Raw genomic sequence first — 24703 nt, 5'->3', positions numbered from 1 at the left:
TCACGACAAATTAGTGTTGCTTCATATCTATTTTCTACTAAATTGTTATAGTTCTTTAATTTTGATGTTACAGTTCAACCATCAAATTTTATGTTGATTTTTATTTTTCTGCTCTAATATCTTCCTCTGCTTTTAATCATCTAGGTCAATAGCCTTTGTTTCGTACATTGATAATGTTAGTTGTTTTGTATTAATTTGTAAATATATATACATATTTACGCTAACTATATAAATTTTATTTATTTTTTTATAACTATTATTCTTTCATTTGAAAAGTTTTAGGATTTTCCCTCTTCATATCGAGTGAATCAAAGATGATTGAGGTGGTGTTGAACGATTGATGTGGAAGAAGGTGAAGGTGGAGTGCAATAAAGGTGACACCATTCATCACTTGAAGAAGTTGGTTGTTGCATAGATTTGAATAAACAATAAGTAACTTTTCTATTCTTAGAATTTTATTGTAATTCGCGGTTACTTTTGGTGTTAATTAGGGAATTTGATATAATGGATGGATTTAATGTTGTGTTCAGAGTAATTAATTTAGATTGAATTTATTTTTGATGCTTTTGTTGCAGTAAAATTAAATGATTAATTTGTATATGTGATTATGCTTCTATGCCCTTCCGTTTTATTATACGTATATTTTGTGAATATATCGAAATAATTTGAGGATTTGGCTGTACGAAAAGTTCCTGAAAGAGGAACAAAATGAGTATACATGGGATGGACTAAGGATATGTACTATTATATACTTATTCTTTAAAGATTCTTGTTTAAATTTTGAATTTATATCTACCACTTAGGTACATATATTCTTTAAAGGGCCAACATAATATTGATGAGATCAACATAGGAAATAGAAGGATTGCAACAATAAACGTGAAGTAGAGAAATTGTATATAAGAGAATCTCAAATTGACATGTGGAGATGGTAGAAAAAGAATAGATTGATGTGACCGCTGACTTGTATAGAAAAGAATGGATTATGCTTCTCCATTTACAAAAAACAATGGGTACAAGGATATGTGTAACGGCTTCCCCCCCACCCCCACCCCGAAATTTTCTTGGGCATTTTTATGTTTGTAATTAACATTAAGTTGAATATTTATGTGCGAGAAAAAAAAGGATTCAGATACCCTCCATTCAAAAAGAAAAAAAGTGATGCTTGATATTCATGACGATGAAACACATCACAGAGGGTCCAAAATTCTAGGTTCTAGAATCATGAAAAAAAAAAAATTTAAAAAAAAAAAAAGAAACAAAAGAATACTATAAAATTGTACTCACAATCTTGATGACTAAAATAACATCTATTTAATTGTTTTGTGATTTACAATTTGTTTTTTCATAAAATTTATTTTTGATATATTCATATATGTCATAATTTTTTTTATATATAAATTTATGCTAAATTTCTCAATTAGGTGAATACGCTTAATACACATGCAACACACATATCCTAATCTAGTATATATATATATATATATAGTTATATATATGTATAGTTATATATATATTTATAGTTATAGTTATAGTTATAGTTATAGCTATATAGTTATAATTTTTCCATTCCATCGGTTGGTCCTTTGATTTCCCTTATTTTCTTCCTTCTGCTCTGACCTTCTCAACTAATTTTTTTTTTTTGCTATGTTGCAGGTTGTTTAGTTTTAATTGGTGGTGATTCAAATGTTAGAAAAAGCACGCTATTGTTACAAGTATGATGATGTGTGCAAACATGTTTTTTTATTTTTCATATTATTTGGAGTTCCTGATTGTGCAGCGCCATTATTCAGTGATTTCGAGTGTTAAAAACATGATATTTTGGACGATATATAGCTCACATCATTTTATAATAGACCAAAAACTTCATGTCACATTATATAGGTGTATATGCTTATTTAAAAGGTTAGATTTTATCTTAACTTTGTTTGCTTAAATTAGGTGTTGCCTTTTCACTTATGTCTTTTACTATTTTTTTTAAAAAGTTATTATATAATTATTTAAAAATTTTATTTAATCTACCTAAAAAAGCATAATATTTAATATTTTTAAATTAATTAAAATTTTATCTTATGAAAAATATTTTTGCCTTAATAGTTTTGAAATTTGAATTCGATTAGAAGTCTATTATGGACGAGTAATAATAAAACGTCCAAAAGGATGTGTGCTGCTTATGCCGTATAATCTCTTTATATTTGAAGTTTATGTTTTTTTAATGAAATAAATCAAATTATTTTTGGTATTGAACTTTATGGAAAGGTTCATGGTAAAATTTTCATAAACTTTATAAAACCTACAGCTATATCCTATAGAATAGGTATCAGCTTTTTGGTTATTTAGTTCAGGTGAGAAATTATAATATTTAGCACTTCTAAATTAATTAGAATTAAATTTTTATGATTCTATTTAAGTAATATTTTAAATCAAAATTTACAAGAAACACGTGCTTTTCTCTTTCTACTTTTATATATTTTTGTTTTGATTTAAGGGCCCGTTTGGGATTGCTGTTACAAAACTGTTTATTTGAGAAGTACTTTTATAAAATGGCTTTTCAAAAAAGTGATTTTTAACGGATCACTCTCTGGTCCGTGATCCAGATAAACGGTGAGATTGACGAGGATGTCTCGCACCGTATTGGGACGGGATGGATGAAGTGGAAGCTCGCATCGGGGGTGTTGTGTGATAAGAAGGTGCCGCCCAAGCTGAAAGGCAAATTCTACAGGGTGGTAGTCCGTCCGGCCATGTTGTATGGAGCGGAGTGTTGGCCAGTTAAGAACTCCCACATCCAAAAAATGAAGGTGGCAGAAATGCGGATGTTGCGCTGGATGTGTGGGCTGACTAGAGGGGATAGAGTTCGGAATGAGACTATCCGGGAGAAGGTTGGTGTGACTCCAGTGGAGTGCAAGATGCGGGAAGCCCGATTGAGATGGTTCGGACACGTGAAGAGGAGGGCCATGGATGCCCCGGTTCGTAGGTGTGAGAGGCTAGCGTTGGATGGTTTTAGGCGGGGTAGGGGTAGGCCGAAGAAGTACTGGGGTGAGGTGATTAGGCGGGACATGGAGCAGTTACAGCTCACCGAGGACATGACCCTAGATAGGAAGGTCTGGAGGACGCGAATTAGGGCAGAAGACTAGGGCCGGTTTGGGTCGCTAGTGTAGGGAATCACTTGGTGGGGGTTTTATTCCTGTTATGATTCCGTGTTCCATGTTTTATTACGAATCTGTGTGCTTTCCTCTGTTTTCTAATACTTATGGGTGCCATATTTATGTTATGTAATCTAGTTCTGGGTTTGTTGTTGTTGTGTTTGGTAAATTTATTCGAATAGTACTTTTGATAATCAAATTATGTTTGGATAATTTTTTTCAAGAAGTTTTTTTTTGAGACAAATGATCAAAAAGGACATCTATCAATAGCCTTTATTACTAAAATCAATTCATAGAGAAAATTATTTTAAATATCTATGTTAATATTTTTAATTATTTTTTTTATTTAGTTAAAAAGTACGTACTCTAAAATTTTCAATCAGTATTTATATACATAAATACATTAAAAAAATTAAGTGGTATATTACTTAAATAATTTAAATATTACTTAAATATTTCTAAACTCTATCCGCATATTAAAATTAATTAGTCCATGCATTACATAAACAAATACCTTATTTTAACCACTACTTCTTGCCAATATAATATGAAGGGTTTATACAATTCTAAACTATTATTTGCATCAACGGAGGATTTAAAATAAGTTTGAATGTATGATTATTCAATCAATAGAGATTATCAAATAAGGAGCTAGATTTATTAGTTTTGGGAATACATGTGATTATTCTTTCCGTTAGAGTATTTTTTATGAAACAACGAAAGACTTTAAATAATATCACTATATTGCACTAAATTACTAAAATCTTGATTGAGCTAATATATACTACCACATTTGAAAACATAATGATCTTAGATGTATTTTTTTTTTGACATTAACTCTAATTGAAAAGATGTTAGTTGTGATTTTTGCTTATACTGTCTCATATATGATTAATTATTGTATGATTTACCTATATCACATTATGTTTATCCCTATTTATCTAAAATCCCATCTTTTTATTAAATTTCAGAAAACTTCACAGATATGTTTAAATATTTAACTAATTTACATAATTTAAGGGATTAATTTAGCAATTACCAAACTAATAATAGTAAAAAATCAATAAAATTCCACAAAAAAAGATATTTTGTTTGTTATTCCACCCTTTTAAACAAATTTTGACCTATTTATAATTTTGTAAAGATTATTTGGGTCATTGATTTCCATTACAAAAATTGGTTATGCATTTTAATTCATAATAATGAATGATCTAAAGATTTTTTTCCCCATGTTTTATAATTACTAGGTGATTGTTTATAATTGAGATAATACATAATATAATATTATGAATGATCTAAAGATTTTTTTTTCCCCATGTTTTATAATTACTAGGTGATTGTTTATAATTGAGATAATACATAAGTATGACTCTGACATTAAATTATAACTTTAACCTTAAACTTTGATAGTGTACAAATAAGACCTTTAACTATTCAAAACCTGAACAAATATGACCTCCGATTTTGCAACCCCCATGCGTGAGTTTCACCCGCGCCTATGTGGAAAGGTAATCCAATCACACGGTGCCACATTGTTAAATTGGTTGACTTGGAGGGAGGTCATATTTGTGCAGTTTTGAATAGTTAAAGGTTATATTTGTGCACTGTCAAAGTTATAATTTTTTGTGTTAAAACGGCGTCGTTTTTTATTATTATTATTATTATTATTATTATTATTATTATTATTATTATAAATTTTTTATTTATTTAGGGATCGAACCTGCGCAGTAGGCTGAAGGAAGCGCCCAAGAAGAGCAAATAACACCACTATCTAAGTGCCTTGTTTCATGTGGTTCAACATTAATATACGTACATAAATATAGATTTTCTACTTTATATATACAACGTAATTTTTTTACTGAGGGAATTCGGGTGAATCCCATGGCAACCACGTAGGTTCGCCCCTGTGTTAATTTAATAACGTTAATTTAATAACATTTTGATAACGTTAATTTAACATACTACTACTATCCTTAATAACGTTAATTTAATAATGTTTTATTAAAACTATAATTTATTTTTATTAGCATAGTTTCATCTTTAATTTAATAATTAAATAAATTATATTTAGATATATTATATAACTTAAATTCACCCTCTGCTTTATAATATATATATATATACATATCCGCGCAATTCTTTTGTATGAGGCTGATCCACCTAATTATAAATCTTCAATATTGCTCTTTTTCCGTAATGACAAAAGAAATTAGATGTCATTTTAATTTTTGAGCTGAAAATAATTAAAAAAATAATAGTGAAAAGTCATTTAAAGGTCATATTTGTGCAGTTTTTAATAGTTAAAGGTCATATTTGTGCACTGTCATAGTTTAAGGTCAAATGTATGTATTATGCCCTTAGATTTTAAGTTGGACACGCCCAATTTTGCGTGTTTAACACGCATTTTGCCACATAGGATTGGAGGTCATATTTGTGCAGTTTCGAATAGTTAAATGTCATATTTGTGCACTGTCAAAGTTATAATTTGGTGTCAAGTTTAGGGTCATATTTATATATTATCTCTTTATAATTACAGTACATGATTTAAAAATTGTTTTATTGAGAATAGGCATCTACAGTTGACATCCTGCATCTGGCTGAAATTTTTATAATTTTATCAATGTACTTGAACTATGGTCTAATTAATTGCTTCACCTTTCTTTGACACTTATATTTCTATGTTATTATCGATTTGTTTGAATCCATCGTGATGAAGCAATCAACGGGAGTATGACGTTATAGTTGACATTTTTTCTGTAATACGCGAAAACTTTATGGTTGATCAAAAAGTTGACGAGTTAAACAATATATAAACACATCACTGTTTGATGTCAATGTCATTAAAAAAAAGTATAAATAACATAAATATCAACCCTTTTAGAAGTAATTACACTTTCTCTCACTTTTTTAATTACTTTACTCCCTCTCCCTATTAATATACATAACATAACTGACATATACATAGCATTCTGTGTATATGTTGAGATTTTTGTAATATGTTTAGGGAGTTGAATTTTTTATAATATTGAAGGCATAAGTTGTGTATTTGTAATTTTTATATGTAATGAACTACAAAGATAACGGGCAAACTTGAATAATAATGGTAAGTCTGCCGTATTGTGGCGGGCTGGCAGCAATGTTGCGGTATACTTCTGTTTTAGTCCGTTCAATTCTTATTATGATTTCAAGCATTTCTGTGAAATCTTTTTTCAAATAATCTCTATGATGTTTTGAATGGTTTCTATGATTTTAGCGCCTTGCGCGTATTAACAGTTGTGTGTACCAAAGTATGCTTAATAACTATGAGTTGTTTAGTATATAATTCTTGAAACATTAGAGAACTTTTGTTTTATCTTACTAAAGTTTAGTGTGTTGGGGTTGGAATAATAGGTATCGAGCAGAAGCTAAAAATTGCAAACCATTAACGATGATAAATTGATAGTAAAAAAATACTAATAAGGACATAAAACTTAATATTTCTTGGTCAAAAATGCGGAAGGGCAAAACTAAAAGGACCACTCCAAAATAGAGCATGCGTATGACCCTTATTAATATATGAAAATTTTGAGTTGCTTTTCGAACCAGAGGCGGACCCACAACTATTAGTGGGGGTGCACGTGCACCCGTTAACGTCGAAAAAAATTATACGTATACATGTGTATATACCTTCAGAAATTGAGATTAGTTAATAGTGCACCCCCAAATGAATGCTAGTGCACCTTCCCGCGCTGGTTGAAGACATCACATCCGTCCACGCGACCACGGATCGATCCTTGTGTCGCGCAACATTTTCTCTTTTATTTTCAATCTTCAAATTAAAGGTTTACTACTACATTAAGTTGAATGCTAGTTCATCTTGATGCACTGGTTGAAGCCAATGCTTCCGTCCATGCGACCAATCCCTACTAGCATAATATTTTTTCTATTACTAAATTTATAACAATATTTTTTCCATTACTAAATTTATAACATTAAAAGGTTGGAATGGGGATTTGAACCTGCAACCATCCCATGAAGTGAATCCCCTTTGACCATTGAGCTACTACAAATGATTATCCATCCATCTTAAAAATAAACCTCATATTATAAGAAAGTAAAGTTATTAGCTTAGAACTATGGGTGTCAAGTGGGTTGGGCCGACCCGAACCGATCTGACCCTCGCAACTAACCCGGTCCAGTTTGACCCGGACCTTTAAGCCCTAGGGCTTTAGAGTTTCGGGTTCTGGGTCGGTTATTTTTTTGAAATGGGTCCGGCTAATCCGGCCCGAACCAAGCCTGGTCTAGGCCCGCCGGTTAATCGGCCCTGCCCGGATACCTTTCTTAAAAAAAATGGAATTTTGGGCCAAACTAGCCGTTGGCCCAACGGCTATATAGCCGTTTTTGGGTCCAAACGGCTAGTTTGGGCCCATTTATTAAAAAAAATAAAAAATCTAACTTTAAAAAATATTTTTGAATCCCAAAAAAAATTCTATAAATACCGTACAACTTCAAATCATTTTTCACACAATTTTTCACTCTCTCAAATCTCATTCTCTCTCAAATCTCAAATCTCAATTCTCAATTCTCAATTCTCAAATAATTAATATATTTAATTTCTTAAATTGTTCACTTTAATTTTTTAATTTTTCGTTTACAAAATACGAGCGAAAGTTTCTAAAGTCACAACCTTCGGATACTTCTAAAATTTGATATTGTCGTTCCATCTCTTACGTTTAATTTTTATTTATTATATTAATTATTTAATATTTAATTTTATTATATTTGTGTTTTTTGAATATTTTTAGTTTAATTTAATTTATATTATGGATAAATTAAGAAACCTCACTACTAAAGGTGTTAAAAAATTTATCCCAAAAGCAGTAGTGGTAGTAAAAAGCGAATTACTAGTAGTAGAGGTAGTTTAAGTAGTAGATATACCTGTGTGCCTTCACCTCCGGTACCGCTTGGTACACCTTTTGAGGAAGAAATAGGTGTAGGTGCTCACGATATGGATTATGTAGAAGCTCAGGAAAATTACGATATAGAAGAAGAAAATGAAGTAGATGCGGTTAATTTAGACGAAGATAATGAAAATATTGCTAAGACACCCGCAGTAAGAGATGCTAACGTTAGATCTGAATCGGTTAATCCCCCTCCCCGTCCTCCCAGTACCCCAAGACCTCGTAAAAGAACTAGTGTTGCATGGCAATTTTTTGAATGTATATCAGATATTGAGGTGCAATGCAATATTTGTCAACAAATATATAAGCATAGAAGTGGAGGCAAGTAAGAGGGTACGGGTACGTTAATGAGACATATAGCTGAAGATCACAAAAGAGAGTTAAATATTGCACAAGGTGGTGGGGATGTTGGTGGGCCAACGCAAACTAGAATGGACCCAGTAACCGGTCACGTAGCAAAGAAGTATAATAAATTAAGGGACCGGGAAGAAATAGCTAAAGTGGTAGCTATGGGTTGTTTGCCTTTTAATTTTCCTTCTTCTGATGTCTTTATTCATTATATACAAGCAATTTATAATCCTATGTTTAACGGTATTCCTAGAACTACTTGTCGGTCTGATATTTTTTAACTCCATTCACAATATTATTTTTATTTATCAACATTGTTAAAAAAATATTCAATGTAGATTGTCCCTAACTTCTGATCTTGGTCGTGCTGTAAATAAAAATGATTATTTAACCGTTACTTGTCATTGGATGGATAGTAATTTCGTGATGCAAAAATGTATTCTTGCTTTTTTATATGATGAAGATCGTAAACATACTGGACAATTTATTGTTGATTCTATTGTTAAAATTGTCGGATATTATGGTATCGAAAATAAAATTTTATGTATTGCTTTTGATAATGCTTCTAACAACAAGACCGCTATAAAAAAATTAAAATCTACGCTATCTCCGCCCTTGCCTGAAATTTTTCATATTAAGTGTGCATGTCATATATACAATTTAATTGTAAAAGATGGTCTTGAGTTTTTTGAGTTTTATATTGAAAAAATTCGTCTTGCCGTTGGTTTTATTCAAGGAAATAATCGTAGATCGAGAATTAGAGAATTTAAATTTAAATGTCAAGAAAATTGACTTACACCACTTTTGGTGCCTAAGGAAATTGATACTAGATGGAATTCTACGTATGAATTTTTAAAAACTTGTTATAAATATAGAATTCCTATTACACTAGCTTTTAACCAACATTGCGATTCATTTGCTGATTTTGTTGATTGCATGCTACATAATTCTGATTGGGTTGTAATTAATGATCTTGTTAAATTTTTAGAAAAATTTAATATAGCTACGGTTGAATTTTCCGGTGCTTATTATCCTACTGTTTGTAATATTTTGGCATATATAGCCGATATTTCTGGTTTGCTCAAAGAATATAAAAATAAGGAAGGTTATAAAGAAGCCATTGGCACCATGTTTACGAAATTTAAAAAATATTTTTTTCCGATTTCCCCTATTTACTTGGTTGGTGCTATGCTAAATCCGTGCATGAAATATAATAATATGTGTCACTTTAGTACTCTTATTTATACTAACTTAGAAATAAATACTAACCATGATTCGGAACAAGTACAACCTGATTTGTGGACGGCTACGGCTGATGCAAATGATTACATAGAAAAATTATATAATCACTATGCTGATTTATTTGATTTAGTCGTACCTACAAATATCACTCCAACTGACGGTCCTCATCCTCCCGAGGAGCCATCATCTTCTAAAAGACGGGCACATAGTGTTTTTTCTGATTAGTTTTATGATTTAAATTGTTGGAACAGTGTTGATGAGAGAACTTACACATCAACTTATCAAAAAAAGCTGAAATATTATCTTCGGACGGCACCAGAGGATAGCAGACGACGGATCAACACGTTGGATTGGTGGATGAGTAATGAAACACAATATCCTGTGCTTTCAAGATTCGCTAGAGATACTTTGAATGTTTCAATGTCAATCATTGCATCAGAGAGCGTCTTTAGTCAAGGATGACAGCAGCTTAGAGACAACCGACACTCATTGGGAAGCAATGCAATGAATGTTCTAGTTTGCCTCAGAGATTGGATTAGAGCGGAAAGAAGAAACCAAGGAATGGAACCGGAGCCGAGCGACGAGCTGAAACTTGAAGAAATTATGACTTCACGAGAGAACTCAGCAGAATCAAGTCCAATGCATGATTTTGCCCCCGTTGACTTCGACTATCCTATGCAAGTTCCCATTAATATTAACATGAATGAGTTGGAAAAAATGATGCATAATTTGTAGATTTTTCATTTATGTAAATTATAAATTTTGGATCATTTTGCAATCAATAAAATTCCCCAAATTCATTCACTCCTTAGTCCTTGCTTTTTATATTTTTTTCATTTAACGATTTAAAATTTTAAATTGAATTTCTAGTTTTCTACTTTAAATTAAAAACTTACTTCTAATATATTATTAATTTACTGCCAAATATTATTAATTTATTGTATTAAGTAGCATAAGTTTTATATATTTGTGTATATATCTCTATAGAAGTGTATATTTAACGTATACATGTGTATATGTTTTATAAATTAGTATATAAGTATATCTATATATATTTTAATATATATATATATATATATATATAATGTAGTATATTTTATAAGTAGTAGTATATATACATTGAATGGTGCATATACACGTGTATATATCTTCTATAGAAGTGTATATTTAACGTATACATGTGTATATGTTTTATAAGTTGGATATCTTCTATAGAAGTGTATATATGTGTATATATCTTCTATAAACGTATATATTTAACATATACAAGTGTATATGTTTTACAAATTAGTATATAACTATATATATATACATATTGTAGTATATATATATCTATATTGTAGTATATATTTTATTTAAAATAGTACATATATATTGAATGTTGTGTATATATGTGTATATATCTTCTACAGATGTATATATTTAATGTATAGAAGTGTATATGTTTTACAAATTAGTATATAACTATTTATATATACATATTGTAGTATATATATATGTATATTGTAGTATATATTTTATTTAAAGTAGTACATATATATTGAATGTTGTGTATATATGTGTATATATCTTCTCTAGATGTATATATTTAACGTATACAAGTGTATATGTTTTACAAATTAGTATATAACTATATATATATATATATCTATATCTATATATATATACATATTGTAGTATATATATATGTATATTGTAGTATATATTTTATTTAACGTATGACATATATATTGAATGGTGCATATATATGTGTATATATCTTATATAGATGTATATATTTAACGTATACAAGCGTACATGTTTTATAAATTAGTATTATATAACTATCTATGTATTGTAATCCATGTATATTGTAGTATATATTTTATTTTAAGTAGTACATATACATTGATTGGTGCGTATATATGTATATATATATCTTATGTAGATGTATATATTTAACGTATACAAGCGTATATGTTTTATAAATTAGTATAATATAACCATCTATACATTGTAATACATATATATGTATATTGTAGTATATATTTTATTTAAAGTAGTACATACATATTGAATGGTGTGTATATATGTGTATATATCTTCTATAGACGTATATCTTTAATGTATACAAGTGTATATGTTTTATATTAGTATGTAACTATATATATATACATATTGTTGTATATATATATATATATATGTATATGTATATTGTAGTATATATTTTATTTAAAGCAGTACATATATATTGAATGGTGCATATATATGTGTATATATCTTCTAAAGTAGTACATATTTAACGTCTACATGTGTATATGTTTTATAAATTAGTATATAACTATGTATGTATATATATATATATTGTAGTATATGTTTTATTTAAAGTAGACAAGTAGTGCATAAATATTGAATGATGCGTATATATGTGTGTATATCTTCTGTAAGCGTATGTATTTAACGTATAAATGTGTATATGTTTTATAAATTAATATATAAATATATATATATATATATATATATTGTAGTGTATATATATTATACTATTATAGTATATGTTTTATTTAAAGTAGTACGTATAGTCATATATAATTACATATTGAATGGTACGTATATATGTGTAATTGTTTATATATTTTTTTAAAAATATATGTTGTATATTGGAGTGTATATAGTGTATATTGGAGTGTATATAGTGTATATAATTGTAGTGTATATAGTGTATATTGGATTTTTTATTTTTTTCTTGAACGGGTTTGACCGATTTTTTATCGGGTTTGATCGGGTTTTGGTGGGTTTGAATGGGTTGGGTTAAGTGGGCCGGGTTAGGGTGGGTTTTAATTTTTTTACTGTTGGGCTCGGCCCAGCCCGACCTGGCCCGTCTAGCGCTAAAACCGACCCTTAACCCGATTAAAATGGAAGGGCCGGTTTTGGGTTGGGCCGTCCCGGCCCGTTTGACACCCATACTTAGAACTCATACTTGTTCTATATATTTATTTTTTCGTTGTTGTTTATATCTTTGACAACCAATTGAATATGATAATATTTCTTAATCGACACTGAAAGTTTTTCTAATGTCTTAAGATAATATTGGGCTCCACAGTATTATCAAAATCAACAAGCGTAAAAAAGCTTTACGGTCTATTGTGTTTAAGCACAAAGTACAAATAAAACGTGAGATTTAACCCAAAAAAAGCAAAAAGAGAAAAAAATATAAATATATGTCTAGTCCAAAACTAATAATATAAGCATGAATGACAAATATATGAATTTTTATTTTTTTTTTGATAAAGTGAAATAGTCGTCTCTTAAGAAAGCCTAATTGACTGACAAGGGCAAGTATGTATTAGAAATTAGAACCTAAGTTGCACATTAAGTGAGGCGAGCGCTTAACACATTTTGAGTCTTGTTTCGAGGCTTATGCGCTCCATTGACAACACCGGTGCACCCACAAACTTCAAATCCTGGATTCGCCTCTGATTCGAACTAGAAGTTGCATCATCTTGAAAACTCAAAATCGTGCGCCCAAAACAAATGGTTTTGCTTGCTTGTATTTATGCCTGTGTTCTAATATTGACGCTAACCATGGCTCAAACCAACAGTAATTGAACTTACACTATCAGTTAAGGTGCAAATTTCACAAAAATAGGATGCCCTAAGCAGTATGGAAACGTTACTATTCCATATCCATTTGGCATTGGTTCGGGTTGCGCCTTTGATTCAGGATTCGCACTCGACTGCAACACATCACGTGATGGTTATGGGAAATTACCATTCATAGGAAACATTGAGGTGTACAACCTGATGTTGAATTGCGCATCTCCAATGTCATTAGTTGGAGATGTTACGATGGAGCTGAGGTCCGAAATTCCTAGGTTGGACCAAATTTAGAGAATCAACTCCATATAGTTTCTCGGCGCTGAACAGGTTTACAGTAGTTGGTTGTGATGACTACGCTTCCATCATGGGACCTAATAACTTTGACTATGGCTGCAACACTAGCTGTATCAGCTCGAGGGATGTGATGGAAGGGGTGTGTATGGGCAAAGGCTGCTGCCAGAAACGTATACCCAAGGGCTTGAAATACTATAACACAACCATGACTAGCAAAGGAAACCACACCAATGTTTTTTCGTTTAGCAAATGCGGGTATGCATTTCTGGGCGAGGCAGATAATTACCATTTCCAAGGATTTAAGGATCTAAGTGATGACAATTTTATTGACAGAATAAGAGCCACAGTGCCAATTGTTCTCGACTGGGCCATCGGCACTGATACTTGCATGCAAGCTCAAAATAGCGAGGATTATGCTTGTAGAGAAAATAGCCAGTGTGTTGATGCTGATTTTCATGGCTATCGCTGCATCTGTAAACCAGGTTTTCAGGGTAATCCATATCTCACTCCAGGCTGCCAAGGTAGGAAGATTTCCCCACCTACATACAAAAGAACGAAATACAAAGGTTTTCTTAGGAAATAAATTCACACAAAATATGTTTCTAAAATGTAATTCAGTACTATTTGGTTTGTGAGTAGAAAATCTATTTTGCTAAGTATATTTTGGAAAATTAGTAACATGTAATGATTAAGAGATGTGGTGGGGTGGACGGGAGCTCCATAAGGAATCAATAGCAAAAACAAGACTGCAAGGATCAATGGCAAAAACACGACTTTCTTCTACCTGCAAGGATTGATAATATTAGATCAAAAATTTATTGGAGGAAAAAGTTGCGCAATTCACCATACACTGCATAGAAACTTTTTCCAATAACTATCTTAGTTATTTCAGCTGCTTCATTTTCATAAAAGTAAACCTTTATTAGAGGAAAGCTACTTTCAGCTCCATTGGATCAACTCACATGTTCTGATATAATGGTGTACTATTTTTTTGGTTTTGCCAGATATTGATGAATGTGCCGATCCAAGTACCAATACGTGTGAAAAAAACTGCACAAACACCCCAGGGAGTTTCTATTGTACTTGTCCAGATGGATATAATGATGATGGAAAAAAGGATGGTTATAGTTGTATTCCTCCCTACTCTGATCATCAGGTCCCATGGTTCAAGTTCTCTCTAGGAAAATATCTTGGAAAACTTTCATAACCACAAATATCAATTTTATGTGATATTGTTTGACCGAGCGCGCATGAAGTTTTAGGAAAGAAAGAAATTTCTATTCTAAAATTTGTGGTTAAACCTATCTACAGATGTTTGTGCAGCTATAAATAAGCTCATTAAGGGTAAATTGTAAGTTAAAAGTTGAATTATTTCTGAATATATAATATGTCATTCTTTTTTAGAATGACTAAAAAGGTTATCACTGACCGTGTTAACGGAGGCCCACTCACTAATACCCAAGCCCAATAGCAGTTAGAAACGGGAGGCCCAATTGTATTTTTCAATTTCATTAATGTGTAAATATAAAAGGACAAGGTCCTTCTAGAAGGTTTAGTTTTTAGGAAATGTAAGAAGATATTTTCCATTGTTTCTCTTTCCCTTTTCCGTATATGATAGCTAGGTTTTGGTGTTGCATTTTGATGGCGATCTCGAGCTATATAGCTCTAACATGGTATCAGAGCACAGATCTGTGATCCTTACGAGTCTCTCTACCTTCTGATATTACTCTTGAAGCTTTCCGGGTTAGGTGAAAAGTCATTGTTGTCATCATTTTTGGAATTTTCTCTTCGAAATTGGTATTTTCAAGGCCTTGCTTCTTCGGGTTGCGAAGAAGGGTGGTAATCGTTTCTCTTTCATGAATTTTTTGACTATTGCTTCTTAAGATTTGAACCTATTTTGGAATTTGGTCGAAAACCCTAGCCTGTGACTATATCGATAATGTATATTTCTGTTTTTTATGACACCCTAGTTATGTGTCTCTATCGATGATGTAATTTTTCTGAGATATAGCTTGTGTGCTCATAGATATGCTGAAAATCCTTGTTTCATCTAGTTTTGGTTAGGGTTTCGAGTCACTGGATGTCTTTTTGTTAACGGAGGTTGGTTAGTATGGTTGTGCCTACGGAAAATATGGTTGTTCCTTCTGATTTTGATGAGTTTTCTGTCTCCCCGACTCATCCTCGATACTTGCATCCTTCTGATAATCCTGGTACACATTTGGTGACTCCGTTGTTTGACGGGTCTAGTTTTGTTGTATGGCGAAAAAACATGATGACTGCTTTATCAGCTAAGAACAAATTGGGTTTAGTTACTGGGTTAGTATCCAAACCTGCACCAAATTCCCCTTACTTTCCCTTTTATGAGAGGTGCAATAATATGGTCATAGCATGGATTACGAATTCTGTATCCACTGAGTTGGCAACTAGTTTTATGTGTTTTGATTCAGCCAAAGATATTTGGTCTGATATAAATGAATGTTTTGGTCAGTCGAATGGTACTAAATACATTTAGATATAGAAAGAAATTAACTGTACTGTACAATGTTCTTCTAATATCTCATCCTACCTCTTATGTGGGTCTAGTGTGTACTTGTGGGGCTTTAGGGAAGTTTATGGAACAACAAAAACTATTTCAGTTTCTCAGTGGCTTAAACAGTGAGTACTCCATTTGCAAGAGTAATCTCCTGATGATGCCCACACTACCTTCCCTCAGTAGTTCTTATGCTATGCTATAACATGTTGAGAAGCAGAATGAGACTTCCCCTCCCATTCCTGGCTTCTTAAATGATTCAGCTGCTTTCAATTCAGTGTCTCGGAACACTTCTTTAGGAAGAGGCTATAGCCAAAGATTCCAATTTGATTCACAGAGAAATCCTTCATTATCTGTGCCATATAATGCTAAAAGAACTATTCCTGATGGCAGAAAATAGATATGGCCTTCCTCTTCTAAATTTGGTCCATCTCCTTCTTCTCTTATTTTCTGTAAATACTGCAAGAAGACTGGTCATCTTATTAACAAATGCTATAAGCTCCATGGATATCCTGTTGATTTTAAATTCACAAAAGGGAGAAGGTTTGTGTCTTTTGCCCAAACTGACACCTCTTCTACTGATCTTTCTGTATCCTCTGTGAAGATTGATGATGATGGTTATAGATTAACAAAGGACCAGTTTTAACATTACCAATATCTCCAACATCTTCACAGTCCCAGTACTAGTGATAACAAATCTTCTTCCTCACATCAAGGGTCTCATCATCCTGTTGAGGAGTTTGCCCATTTTGCAGGTATGTTTAATCACCCTGCTGTACTATCTACTACATTTCATGCTAGTGTAGTGTCAAATCTAGGACTAAATCCTTGGATACTTGACTCTAGAGCTACAAATCACATGGCACCTCACAAAAATCTCCTTCATAATCTCATTCCTTTAGATTTACCCATTTTGATTAGTCTTCCAAATGGTTACAAAGTTAAGGTTGTGTCCACTGGGTCTTTAACACTCAGATCAGACATGATTTTACATAATGTTCTCTTAGTCCCCTCTTTTTATTTTAACCTCATCTCTATCCACAAAATCCTTTCCCAACTTGAATGTACTTCTATTTTTACCAAATATAACTGTATTCTATCTGGCCCTTCTCTGAAAAAGCAGTTGGAAATTGGTAAAGCTGCACATGGGTTGTATTATTTTGCTCCTTCTGATCTTATAATCCTTTCTGTATCCTATAGTTTTACTAATTCAACTAGCTGTATTCATTCTTCACATGGCAATAACACTGATGATTTGTTATGGCATCAAAGACTTGGTCATATTCCTTACAACAAGATGAAGTCTGTTGCTTGTTTAAATGGGAAAATTTCTCCTAAACAATATTTCCTTTGTGATAAATTCCCTAAGGTTAGACAACATAGATTACCTTTATCCCTAGTTCTTCTCATTCCTCTGTTCCCTTTCAACTGGTTCATATTGATGGTTGGGGTCCCTATCATACTCAAACCTATAATGGTTTAAGATATTATCTAACTTTAGTAGATGATTTTACTAGATTTACTTGGAAACATCTGTTATCAACTAAATCCAGTACTTCTTGTGTTATAAAGGCTTTTGTATCTATGGTCCAAGTGCAGTACAATCATACAATTAAAGTTTTCAGGTTTGATAATGGTTGTAAATTGGGAAACAATTTTGATTTACAAAAAAAAATTTCTACTCATGGTATTCTTCACCAGACCACTATTCCATATACTCCTCAATAGAATGGAGTAGTGTAAAGGAAACACAAACACCTCTTAGAAGTGTCCAGAGCATTATTGTTTCAATCCAAACTCCCCTTGAAAAACTGGGGTGAGTGTGTTTTAACTACTACATATCTGATCAACAGATTCCCTGCTGTACCTTTAAATCATGTCTCTTCTTTTGAAAAACTTCATAGATACCCTCTATCTTATGATCATTTGAGAAGTTTTGGATGTCTTACTTATGCAACCACCCCTGCTCCTCTTAGAGATAAACTCAAACCTAGGTCTATTACTAGCTTATTTTTAGGTTGTCTTGTTGGTAAGAAAGGTTATAAACTTCTAAATCTTTCAACTTTTTCTATTTTTTACTCCATAAATGTTCACTTTCATGAACATATATTACCTTACCCTACTTCTTCCCCTTCTTCTCTTTTTCCTCCACCTCCTGATTTTGCTGATTGTCCTCCATGTTCTATACCTATTTCTGCTCCTACTCCTTTTTTTTCTTCTCACTCTCCCCTTAGGATGATTTCTAGATCAACTTATCCTCCTGTTTACCTTCAGGACTATGTATGCTCCTCTGTCATTCCCTCTCCTCTACTAATTCCCTCCAAGGTGTCTAGTGCTGACATACACATGCATGAACCTTTTTTTACCAGCAGGCTGCTTCTAGTCCTACTTGGAAAAAGGCTATGCTAAAAGAATTTAAGGCTCTTGAGTACAACCATACTTGGGATATTATTCCTCTACCTTCTAATAAGAAGGCTATTCCTTGTAAATAAGTGTACAAGATCAAGCAAAGGTATGATGGTACTGTTGAGAGGTATAAATCTAGGCTTGTTATAAGGGGTGTTACTCAGAAGAGAGGCATTGATTATCATGAAACTTTCTATCCTGTGGTCAAACTTACCATTGTTAAATATCTTTTATCTCTTGTTGGTAAGCATCACTGGACTGTTTTTCAATTGGATGTCAATAATGCTTTCCTTCATGGTGATCTTCATGAAGATATATACATGCCTCTCCTTCTTGTGCAACTGCTTTGGATTGCAAACTCAGGAAATCTTTATATGGCCTCAAACAAGCATCCAGATAGTGGTTCTCAAAGCTGTCTGAAACCTTAATGTCTAGAGGCTACATTGCTAGCAAAAATGATAATTCTCTTTTCACTAAATCTGTCGATTCTTCTTTGGTTATTCTAGTGGTTTATGTTGATAATATTTTGTTGGCTGGGTTGAATATTGATGAAATGAACAGTCTAAAGTATTTCCTTAATCATCAATTAAAGATTAAAGACTTAGGCCTCGTTCACTATTTTCTGGGGCAGGAAATTATTTCTCATGATGATAGTTATCTTATGCATCAGCATAAATACACTTCTGACCTTATTGATGAATTCCACTGATCCCACTTCACTCCTATTGCTTTCCCTTTGGAACCCTCAGTGAAGCTAGTTCCTGATATGGGTGATCTTTTACCTGATCCTTCTGTGTACAGAAGACTGGTTGGCAAACTCAATTTTTTACTACACACCAGACCTAATATTTCTTTTGTTGTACAGCATCTAAGTCAATTCTTCCAGTCCCCTTGTATAGCTCATATGAAAGCAGGGACCTATGTTCTCCGGTATTTGCTTAACGCCCCAGATAAAGGCACTTTTTTCCCAACTTCCCCCACTTTCTCTATTTCTGCTATCACTGACTCTGACTGGGATGCTTGTCCTCTTTCGCGGAGGTCTATCACTGGTTATTATGTGTTTTTTGGTGGGTGTCCCATCTCTTTGAAAAGTAAGAAGCAGCCCACCATTGCCCTTTCTTCAGCTGGGGCTGAATCTCGAGTATTACACAAAGTGTTTGCTGAGGTTGTTTGGCTTATACATTTGTTTTCTAATTTGGGTCTTTATATTTCTTCTCCTATTCTTGTTTACTGTGACAGCTAGGTTGCTCTTCATATTGTCAAAAACCCTGTTTTCTATGAACGGACGAAGCACATTGAGATCAATTGTCACTATGTTCGTGATTGTCTTGCTGCTGGGCTTATTTCCTTACATTATGTTCATTCTGCTGATCAGGTTGTTGATATCATGACCAAGTCTCTCAGTGGCCCTCTTCATCATTATTTCTTGTCCAAGCTGGGCATGCACACCCTCCAGCTTGAGGGAGGGTGTTAATAGAGGCCCACTCACTAATACCCAAGCCCAATAGCAGTTAGAAACCAGAGGCCCAATAATACAATGCTAAGTGTGTATCAAGAGATTCCAACCAACACAAGAACAACAAGATGAACAACAAAGTGCTAATGAATCAAAAATGGCCACACACGGCTTCACTAGGCTTGCAACACTTGTTTGAACTAGCAAAGTGAGTTTAACAACTAGAACAACAGAGACAATATTGCTAGTGAATCGAAAGAGCCCCACACAGCTTCACTAGACTTTTATATTTAACAACACAATGTTAACAAGATTTATAAAGAAAGAGATAGAAATTTGACACACAATATTCATTAATCTAAGAACCCTAACAAGAGAAAGGACCCTAAGACTAATAAATATCAATACCAAGTTCTTACTTGGACCAAGAGGAACTCAAAGAACCTCAAGAACCTAGTTTCTAGCCAAGATACAACACTAGTATCACTCTACTAGTGAGAATTTAGTTTTGGCCTCTCCAAATGATGAGAAAGAGAAGTAAAAAATTTACAAGTCTTTGTTTCTTGAATAATAGGAATGAACTAAAGCAAGACTAACCCTATTACATGGCTTATATAGTCACTTAGAAAGGAGGGACAAAGACCAAATTACCTTTGGCAACCAAATTACCCTTGGCATTTAAGTGGGTGGGTTTGGGGTGTCTTGGTTTTTTTTCTTTACATTTTATTAAATATAGGCCCTTAGATGGGCTCATAAGGGTCTCACACATGGCCAAGAATGTGAACAAGGCTTAGAGTCGTTGTAACTCACGTGCTTGGCTTCGTGTGAAAGGTCTCGAGCTAGGAATTCTTGTATCACCCAATTGTATTTTTCAATTTCATTAATGTATAAATATAAAAGGACAAGGGTCCTTCTGGATGGTTCAGTTTTTGGAAAATGTAAGAATATATTTTTCATTGTTTCTCTTTCCCTTTTCCGTATATGATAGCTAGGTTTTGGTGTTGTATTTTGATGGCGATCTCGAGCTATGTAGCTCTAACAGACCGTGGGTTTGGTATAAAGGAAAACATTTTCCAAAAATGTTTTTTAATTTTCTCATGTTTGGTTGGTTTAAACGTTTTGCAAAATATTTTTCAAATAGATTTATTTTTGAAAAATGATTTCAAAATTGATTTCTTTTCATAAAGTTAAGAAAACATTTTTCCAAACTCTCCTTCAACATCACCATCTGACTCAAGACCCCGATTAGAGTCTCAAGTCCCAACTCCTGACCCCAACACGAGACCTAACTTCCAATCCCAATCCCAATCCCGACCCCGACCCTAACCTAGGTCCTACATCCCAACCCGTACCTAGATATGAAGTGTCATACCCTGAGTTGAGTCATGCGCCAGAGGTAGGATTCAACACTCAAGTTGAGATTGGGATCAGAAGCTAGGTCTCAAAATGGAGAGATATCTTGCATCGCGATCAAGGGTCAAGTCTGGGTAAAGATTGGATTGAGTCTTGAGTATCTGTCAGAGTCAAGAATTAGGTCTTGGGAGTCTGATTTAAGTGTTGAGGTCTTGGATTGTAGTTGGGTCGGAGTCGAGATCGGGAGTCAATTCTCATGTTGAGGTTTGATCTTGTGTCCTGGATCTCGAGTCGGAACAAGAATCGGTTTATGATTGAGATCAAGATTGGGATTCAAGGTCAAGATCAAGATTCAGGGTCCTAGGTCTCGGGTTGGGGTTAGGGTCAGAAGTCTGGGACTGAGTCAGGATTTGGAGTCAGGAATCGAGTTAGGATCGGGTGTCAGAATCCTAGGTCTTGGGTTGGGATTGGGAGTTGAGTCTTGGGCCTAGGTGATTAGGATTCAGGTATTGTGTTGACGTTGAATCTCGAGTCTCAGTTGTCGAAGTTAGAGTTGGGTATCATGTCAAGGTTTTATGTTGGATCCCTGGTCGGGGTTGAAAATGAGTTCTTGGAGGTAAGTTTGGGTCGAGTGTCGCTCTCCCCAATCAGGGTCGAGTCAATTGTGAAAGTATTTGAACAAATTATACCTAAATGCTTTTGGGACAATATTATCTTCTTGCTAATCAAACATCAAAAAATAAGTAAGAAAAACACTCAGTTTCCAAGAAAACATTCTCCTTCGTACCAAACACACCTTGGAGTATTATTTCCTATGCTAGAAAATTATTGGAGTGATATTTCAAACTATTTTTGAGAACGTATTATTTCTTTATTTAAGCATAATTTGAAATTTACATGTTTCTCTTATATGATAGTTCCTCATACACACAACACATATAGCAAAATGTTACTTTCTGTTTTCCCATATTCTTTTGTATTTTTATTAGAATTAAAAGAACTCCGAATTACGGAATATATGATTATTATGATCGAAGACCAACATCAACTCAACTTTTTCTCCATAAAGTTAGTCTATATTTAAATAGTACAGAACTTCTTTCATGTGTTTGAAACAAAAACTAAGAACACCAATTGGCCGGCTAGCATATACATTCAATAGTAACCTGTACTCAAGGGCGGCTCAAGCATATCCATGACCTAAGGCAAAAATCAAATGGAGGCCCTACGTTTTTTTAAAAAAATAATTATTTTTATAAAATCTATTTTTATAATTATATAATCGTGTTTAATAATTTTTTGATCCACCCCTGCCTGTAATTTTGATCTAGCTGAAGTAAACAATAAAATTTAAACTCCAACTAATTATTCAGGTATCGGAATCGGCTTGATCTCCCTAGTGGTTGGGATAACCTGGCTCTATTTCAACATCAAGAAAAGAAAATTGATTACAGTCAAAGAGAAACTCTTCACACAAAATGGTGGTTGGTTGTTGAAACGTAGAATCTCCACTAATGAGGGTAGTGTGAAAGCAACAAAATTTTTTACAGCCGAGGAGCTGAAGAAAGCGACAAACAATTATGTCAACGATAGAATTCTAGGTCGTGGTGGCAATTGAATTGTATATAGGGGTGTGCTATGTGATACTAGCATTGTTGCTATTAAAAAACCTAGAATTGTGGACGAGAGTCAAATTGAGCAGTTTATCAATGAGGTGGTCATTCTTATTCAAATCAACCATCGAAACGTGGTAAGACTCTTTGGGTGTTGTTTGGAAGATGAAGTTCCTTTATTAGTTTATGAGTATGTTTCTGAAGGAACTCTTTACGAGCACATTTCACAACCAACATGGAGCAGGTTGGTTAAATTGGCAAAACCCTTTGAGAATCGCAGCAGAGATAGCCACTATACTTACTTACCTTCATTCATTTTCATCCATGCCTATAATACATAGAGACGTTAACTCTGCCAATATATTGTTAGATACTGTTTACACAACTAAAGTTGCAGATTTTGGAGCTTCCAGGTTAATTCCTCTGGATCAATTGTAAGTGAAATATTTTATTTCAAAAGAATTTAGTGTACTTAAGAAGTTTTAAACTAGTGTCATTTTGCTTTACTTGGTGAGAAAGAAAAAAAAAGGGAAAAGAAAAATATGCCGCCTCAACAATGTTTTACCGCCTTAACAAATGCTATAAATAGCATTTCTCTCTTTGCACAAAAGTGTGCAGCATATACTTCCAAAATTATCCAATTTCTTTTCTTCCTTAGTTTAATATCTCCTTATTATTTTTTAAAAAAATTTGTTGGTATTTATATTAATAATTTGTTGATTTCTATATCTTTTAATTAAATAGGGAAGTGGTTCTTATTTAATTCTGGGAAAATATTTCACACTACTGAAATAGTTTCTTAGGACAGTGCCTAGCATGATTCAAGTATAATCAATATATTAACTTGTTAAGAAGCTGTTAGATCACTATTATGTTATTGTATTGCTAATATTATTAATATAATATTTTGTTAATAGTTAAGGAATATTGTTATTATTTTAATTTTGTTGTTCCCCAACAATCTAAGAAACTATGACAAATAATTCTACCTCCGATATTTCTGCTAGCGAAACAACTCCTAATACTTCTGTTCCGATTGTTCTACCAGATGCTAAGCCATTCCCTGATGTCTCAAATATTGAAATATTTGCTAATGAAAATTTTAAAAGGTGGCAAGAACGAATTTTTTTTTACTACTTGATGTTCATGGTGTTGCATATGCTTTGTCACAAACACAACCTGATGCAGACGCTGATAGCAAAATTTTGAAATCATGGCAATACGCTAACAAGGTATGTCGTCATACTATTTTACAAATAATTTCTAATGAACTATTTGATGTGTATTGCAACTGCAAAGAAGCAAAAGTCATTTGGGAAGCTTTAATCAAGAAGTTTACGGTTGGAGATGCAACCAAACAAAAGTTTGTGGTTGAAAAATTTTACAACTGGCAAATGAGTGATGTGAAAGAAATAAAAATTCAAATAAATTAATATCAAAAACTGTTAGAAGGTTTGAAAGCCGAGAACATTGCTTTACCAGAAAAAATTATTGTTGAAGTGTTGATTGAAAAATTGCCCAAATCATGAAATGACTATAAAAATAACTTGAAACGTAAGCAGACAAATTTTACTATTGAGAAAATAATAACTTATATTCTAATTAAAGATACCAATAGAAAAGAATCATTCAAAGCTAAGCAGGTTTCACTCAAAGAAAATTTAGTACAAGATTAACACAACAATAACAGAAGATATGATAATAAGTCTTAAGTTTACAAGCCTAATAATCCCAATTTTAAGAAAAGAAAAGACACTTATTTTATTTGTAGAAAACCAGGTCATTATGATGCTCAATGT

At 32.8% G+C, this 24703-nt stretch overlaps 1 pseudogene; it reads left to right on the top strand.

Annotated features, from left to right (window-relative positions):
• Positions 1-24703, top strand: part of LOC107844415 — a 76092-nt pseudogene that overhangs the window by 39443 nt on the left and 11946 nt on the right.

This window comes from Capsicum annuum, chromosome 10, assembly GCF_002878395.1.
Source record: "Capsicum annuum cultivar UCD-10X-F1 chromosome 10, UCD10Xv1.1, whole genome shotgun sequence".
Lineage (NCBI taxonomy): Eukaryota > Viridiplantae > Streptophyta > Magnoliopsida > Solanales > Solanaceae > Capsicum > Capsicum annuum.
Note: the sequence above shows the minus strand (reverse complement) of the source record. Positions and strands in the feature narration are given on the sequence as shown.